The sequence below is a fragment of the Anopheles aquasalis genome, chromosome 2, assembly GCF_943734665.1.
Source record: "Anopheles aquasalis chromosome 2, idAnoAquaMG_Q_19, whole genome shotgun sequence".
Classification (NCBI taxonomy): domain Eukaryota; kingdom Metazoa; phylum Arthropoda; class Insecta; order Diptera; family Culicidae; genus Anopheles; species Anopheles aquasalis.
In genome coordinates, this window is record NC_064877.1 from 19,861,557 (window position 1) to 19,867,500 (window position 5,944).

Genomic DNA, 5,944 nt, shown 5'->3' on the forward strand with positions numbered 1-5,944 from the left:
TTTAGCTGACTGACAGCTGTGAGTGACGGTTGCAGATTAGAAGGTGAATGGGTCTGGCGGTCTCGCCTTTACGCCACTCGCCCGGCAATGGCAAACGAAGAGGCCCCGGAAAATGGCGAGAACAACCGATTTGGACAGCACTCAGGCGCCGTGGACCTTGTCCCGGTGGGAAATGGACGTTGGACGATTCGAAGGACCCGGTCGCTCGTCGCCGTCTGAAGGATATGTGGGTTTTTGGGATGTTTGGCTTTGGCCATTTCCAAGGATAAGTTCCAGCTGAATTCGTTAACGCCAAAACCCGTATCGGGGAGGGGTGGGTTACGAGTATCGATCGAGGTTGACCCAAAAAACGGTCGTCTGGGAACGTTCGACCATCTGTTGCATGGAAAAGATCAAGATGCGTACACTCCGTAGCAGTTTTATCTAGTTCTGCTATGTGCTATCGCTTCCAGGTTCGAGAATTGCTCCAAAATATTAAGATTCCCTGAAGATGCTCCATTTAAATTCCAAAAGGAGAGGTCCAGAAGTCCGAGCAACTTGAGATTGAAGATCAGTCCCTCAGGTGTAGTCTTCTAGGTAACGACAGCAGCGAATACTTGGATTACGCGTTAAATTCCAATTTCATTTTGATGCCCGAATACCCAGTATCTACTACGCCTGCTAGGTTAAGGATTCCCTTCTCGGTTTTTAATTGAGCCGTTTCACGGCACAGCCTGCTGCTGCGCTCGAGTAAATCATTTTCAAAAGAACCTCTCCTCGTCCGAAAGCGAGCATCCCCCCACCGGGACAGGTGTTACCGCGCCAAGTTAAGGCAATTTTGGGTCCACTTCTCGCCACTTAATACTTTGTTCATTCCTTGTTCCTTCTTCTCCCAAGAACCCGTAACCGCATCCCATTACTGGTCCCCAAATCGTTTTCGCTTCTTCCTTTATTCCTCTAAATCGCGAGGATGGGCGTTCCACGACGCTTTATCGACCCAAATTCGACCGTCCATCGAGCCTGTCCGATGCCGCGGTGTGTGTGGCCATCGAAGGGATGAGCGGAAGGAAATTTATTCATGGGAAATTTGTTGAAATTGATTTATAGACACCGCAAGCGCTCGGTGCTGTGAGGCCACGTCGTGTTCCGCACTTGTTCCGGTCCATCAACTGGCCTTCCAATCCAGTTCTCCACCACCTCCTCGGTCCCATTCCCATTACTCAGAGACGGAAGATCTTTTAAAACTTTTAAACCCCTGCCCAACATGTCCGTCGTCGTGTCGTGGACCGGGCAACGTGCCCGTACCGTTCTCCATCTGGACCACAGGAGGTTCACGGAGGTTATGCTGCACGATGGAAGGAGTAGATCCGGCAGAGCAGAGCAGAGCAGAGGAAATGAAAGATTATGGAAATGGCTTGGCACCAAATCAGCGCCAGATAAAACCTCGATCGACTCAATTCGACGGTTCGCCACCAGCAGCTGCTGGCCCCATGGCTTCGCTCCTCCAAGCACCATCAGCATCATCATCATTCGGTTTGGTTGGCCTGGTTGTTGAAGGAAGAATCGTCCTCCGGGCTTCCCTCGCTGCTGCCCCGGCCTTGGGGGCAAATTGGGCAAGGCGGTTTCAAATCGACTTTCCGTACCGCACGGCCAGGAAATTCAATAAAGTTTGTTAATTTAAGTTTTGTGGCAAATGGATTTACCATTGGGTCCTCCTTCCAAGCGAAAGCGGTTATCTGTTTCCGATCGTTACTCTGCTGGCTGTTCCATGGTTGATTGTTGGATTGAGCTGCGAACCTAATCACGAGCCAGCCGTGTACCAGTGAAAAGCGTTAATAATCACCAGCTCGAGCGAATTAAACTCATCAGAAAGGTACACTAAGCTATGCATAAATTAGGAAAATCCATTCAAATCGCACTCTTTTGCGTTTTCTGACGTTTCGTGCTCCATGAGAACACGTGACTGATCCTCCTGGCCTCACCGAACATTCCGCTACAGCAAGTTGAATTTAACAACATTAAACTGCACCGCTAGCGCATCCATGGTACACAGCTTAATGTCGCAAATGATAATCTACACCGAAAGCACTGCACTCGCGTTTCGCGTACACCGACGAATGCATAAAATGGCGTCGCACCTCCCAGGGGGAGTGGGGGGGATTATAATCGAGCCTCATAAATTCTGCGGCCAAATCCGACGAGAGTGCCTTTCAACGACCGGCAACCCGAGGGTGGTTGGGGTTGTGTGCGAATTTGTTGCACAATCTGCACGCTTAACGTTGATACAATTTGTTCCACTTCCAGCGCTACAGCGAGCGGTACGTATCGTGAGCTTCACGAATCACTAACCTCGCCTGCACCGATAACGGGCTGCGTTAGCGTCAGCGATGGCCGGATGGAAGGTATTGCATTAACGCATACCCGTCCCTGGTGTTGGTGCCTCACGATGAGTCAGTTGGAACATTCATTACACAGTGGCAACAACCGACTACACCTTCAACGAAAAGCTCATGGTTGTGGATCGATTTCAAACGTAAAACTAGAACTCAAAATGGGCATTCATGGTGTGTGCATTAGTGCTGCACACTGAGGAGGATGAGGAAGAGATGGTCACGGATGCGCATTTATGCCGAGTAGTGCTTTCGCTGGCAAAAATGGATTTTCCACGCGGAATCCTTTTGCGTCACGAACCAAATACCGCCTCCTGAGAGGCTCCGGCTGACAGTTTATCATCGTGGTATTGTATCGTCATCGTTCAAGTGCCTAAATGTGTCGTCAAGGAGACGCAACGCGCGACTGAGCATCAAGCGACGTATGGGCGAAGGGGCGGCCATTGTGACGTTGATTGCTATTGTTCTCTCCGTCGTCGTCTTCCACCTTACTCAACTCCCACACGTTTTCTTCTACTTCTTCTTCTTCTTATTGTACTATTTGTCCTCTTCTTTGCTTCTACTTCTTCTTTTTGTTCCCGTGTCGAGCTGTTGCTGCTGCTGTTGCTACACATGCAGCACACACTAGCAAGCCCGTTCTAGGCACCAAGGAGCACCAAGAATGATATGCCGGAGAGCGTTTCGCATCCCGATAACCGTTGTGCAAAAGGGTGGCCTACCGGTGTACCGGTCTAGTCGTACGTTACATTCATGTGTTCCAAAACTTTGGCTTTTCTTACAGCCATCATCAACACATCTCACAAGCACGTCTGCTCAGATCGTCCATCTTGGTCATCGTCGCCATCGTCGTCATCGTCGTCATCGTCGTCGTCGTCGTCGTCGCAGTCGTAGTCTGGGGGGTAATGGTGAAGCAATGGTACGGGGAAGGTGAGTGTGACAAAGCCGCCAAGATGCGGCTCGCTCTGTCTGGTTTTGTCTCGGTCCGGGCGCGGAGTAAACCGAAAACCCCGCTGGTCTGGAACTCTGCTTGCTATGTGTTTCATTGTGCGTGTCACTGTCTCTCTTACTCTCTCTCTCTCTCCCTTTGTCTCTCTCTCTCCTTCTTCTTTTTCCTCCACACTCTCTTTTTTCCCTTTCTCTCATCGTCCTTGTGTGTTTTTGTATCGAAGTGTTCGTCCTTTCCGTGCGTGCTGTCTGTCTATCTATTGCTCACCAATGCTGACCGGATGGTGGTGGTAGAAGGACGCAGATATCGAACATTAGGTTGCTGCCATCGCATACTGGCGATGACAGTTCGTGCTCTAGCTAGAAAATGGGATGGGATGCCCCGGTACTAGAACACACTGGTGGCGGCGGGACCCGCGCTTGTGGTCCTGGCGTTCCCATTTCACTCGCTAATTGAGTGACATGAGTGACACGCGCGCGCGCACGCCCTCTCGCCCCCGGAAACTCCTAGCCAAACGTGTCCTAGCCGGCGGAAACCGAAAACTGTCAACGATGCCTTCCAGTCGAGTGCTTTTCCCAAAATAAACGCGCAAACCGTCACCACCACCGTCCACACCAAACGAGCTCAATCATTAAACATCTCCCACGGAACCGCAGCGCAGGGAAAATTGTTTTCCCAGTTTTCCTCACGCTCACCACCACCAGGCGGGGAGGGGGGGGGGGAGGGGTGGATGAAAGACGAGAAAACAGAGGACCGGGAAACGAATGAAGAAACCGTCTCCGGGTTCCCGGTGAAAGCATTCGCTTGTTCCGTGCGCTCATTGCGGGGACGGGAAACTGTCGCACACTTTGATGCGTAACATATTTGAGGTTAGGTTTTCAGCTGTCACTACTACCACGCTCGCTGTCAATTGGCAAGGGGATTCCGCGGGGGGAGGGGCCCAACGGTGACGCTACCATGACGACGGTTGCCGGAGGTGGTTGCCCGGATTCGGGAAACGGATACCGCACTTGCCGGGTGACACTTACGAGGCAAGATAAAGGGCCCGAACCGGACCGGTAGACGGCAACGTACATTGTTCGTTCTCTGTACGTGGTCTTTTCGGGGGGTAAGTTACTGTGATTCGGATTCCGTATCATTGTGCATCGAAGCGAATGCAAAGTGAAGCTTTATTAGTGACACAAAATGGTGTTAAGGAGAATGTTAATTTATTTACGAATCGGAGTCGTGCATTCCAGCGTACGTTTCATCGTATCATAAAGGATACCAGTGTGCTGATGCCACATAAACACTCCATTTTCTGGTGTATTAATTGAACTTTGTTTGTCAATCCTTCCAATGGATCAGCAACACTAAAATAAGCGACCTGGACGTCATGCTGTGCGTTGTGATGGCACCAGAAATCGACATGCTGTTACTAAACCTCGCGCTACCCTAGAAACACTATGAAGCACCTAAAATTGCATATGATTTATGCTACATACAACGACAAATGCCATAGCATCCAAACATGATGCGAATGTATGCAGTAGCAGGGAAAAATGGTGCACTCTTTCCAGGGGTGAGGTTTTGAGTGATGTTTGGTTTGGGCCTTGCATATTGAATCAGAAATTCAATTACCGCGGCTGCATGTACGGACAGGCAGGCAGGCGGGGAAAACCAACCCCACGAAACGCAACAGGTGAATGCAAACAGTGAATGCAAAAACAGCGGATCTGGTTAACATTTTCCAATTAGTTGCTATTTTTTTTTAATTGGCATCCCCCTAAAGCACTTCCGGCTATTGCATACGCATCACATCACGGGGGAACAAAGGAGTGGTTTGATGTTTCCACTATTGAAGCAGCATTTTTCGGAGGTAAATTTGAACAGTTGAAATGCAGTGTAATAGCACCCCAGGGGGAGGGGCGGCTCGAGACTTAATATTCGAAACTCAATAGCTCGATATGTCCTTTCCTTCAAAGCAATTCAGCATCACATCGAAACGATGCACACGGTGCACCGACGGTGTACCAGGAACATCCGGTAGCATGCAATTGAATTTTCCACATCAAAGGTCGGCGAGTGCTTGGTTGCCGGTTGCAAATCACAGTCAGCACCAACACCCACCACCCAGTGCACCCAGTTGCATTAACACACGAACAACTCAAAAACAATCTGCACTCCTGCCGACTCTCATGCTCTCATCCTCCTCTCCTCAACCGTTGCTCCACTTTCCAGTTGGCAAAACATAACTTTTGATTTAGTACAAACGGAACGGAGAGCAGCGAGATGGGAGATGAACATATTTTGTGGCATCATCATCATCAGTGGCACGTTTGCACTCGGTGCACTACCGTTCGCGGTAAGTGAAGCGAACGAAAAAGTTGCTCCCATGCTGTTTGCACCCAGCCGTGCCGTGGTCATTCCCGGTTGCTGCAAACAGGAAGTGATGGCGTCGTGAAGTTATCAACAAGTGCATTCAACATTGTACCACCACTCGAGGGGGGAAGTGAGGGAGGTTTATGGAATAAAAGCAAGCATAAAAGAGAGAGAGAGAGAGAGAGCAAATAAGAATGTGCAACAGGGTGCAACGAGGGTGCAACGTGAGAGGAGGGTTGAATGCAAAACCGATGCCACGGTGCAGTGA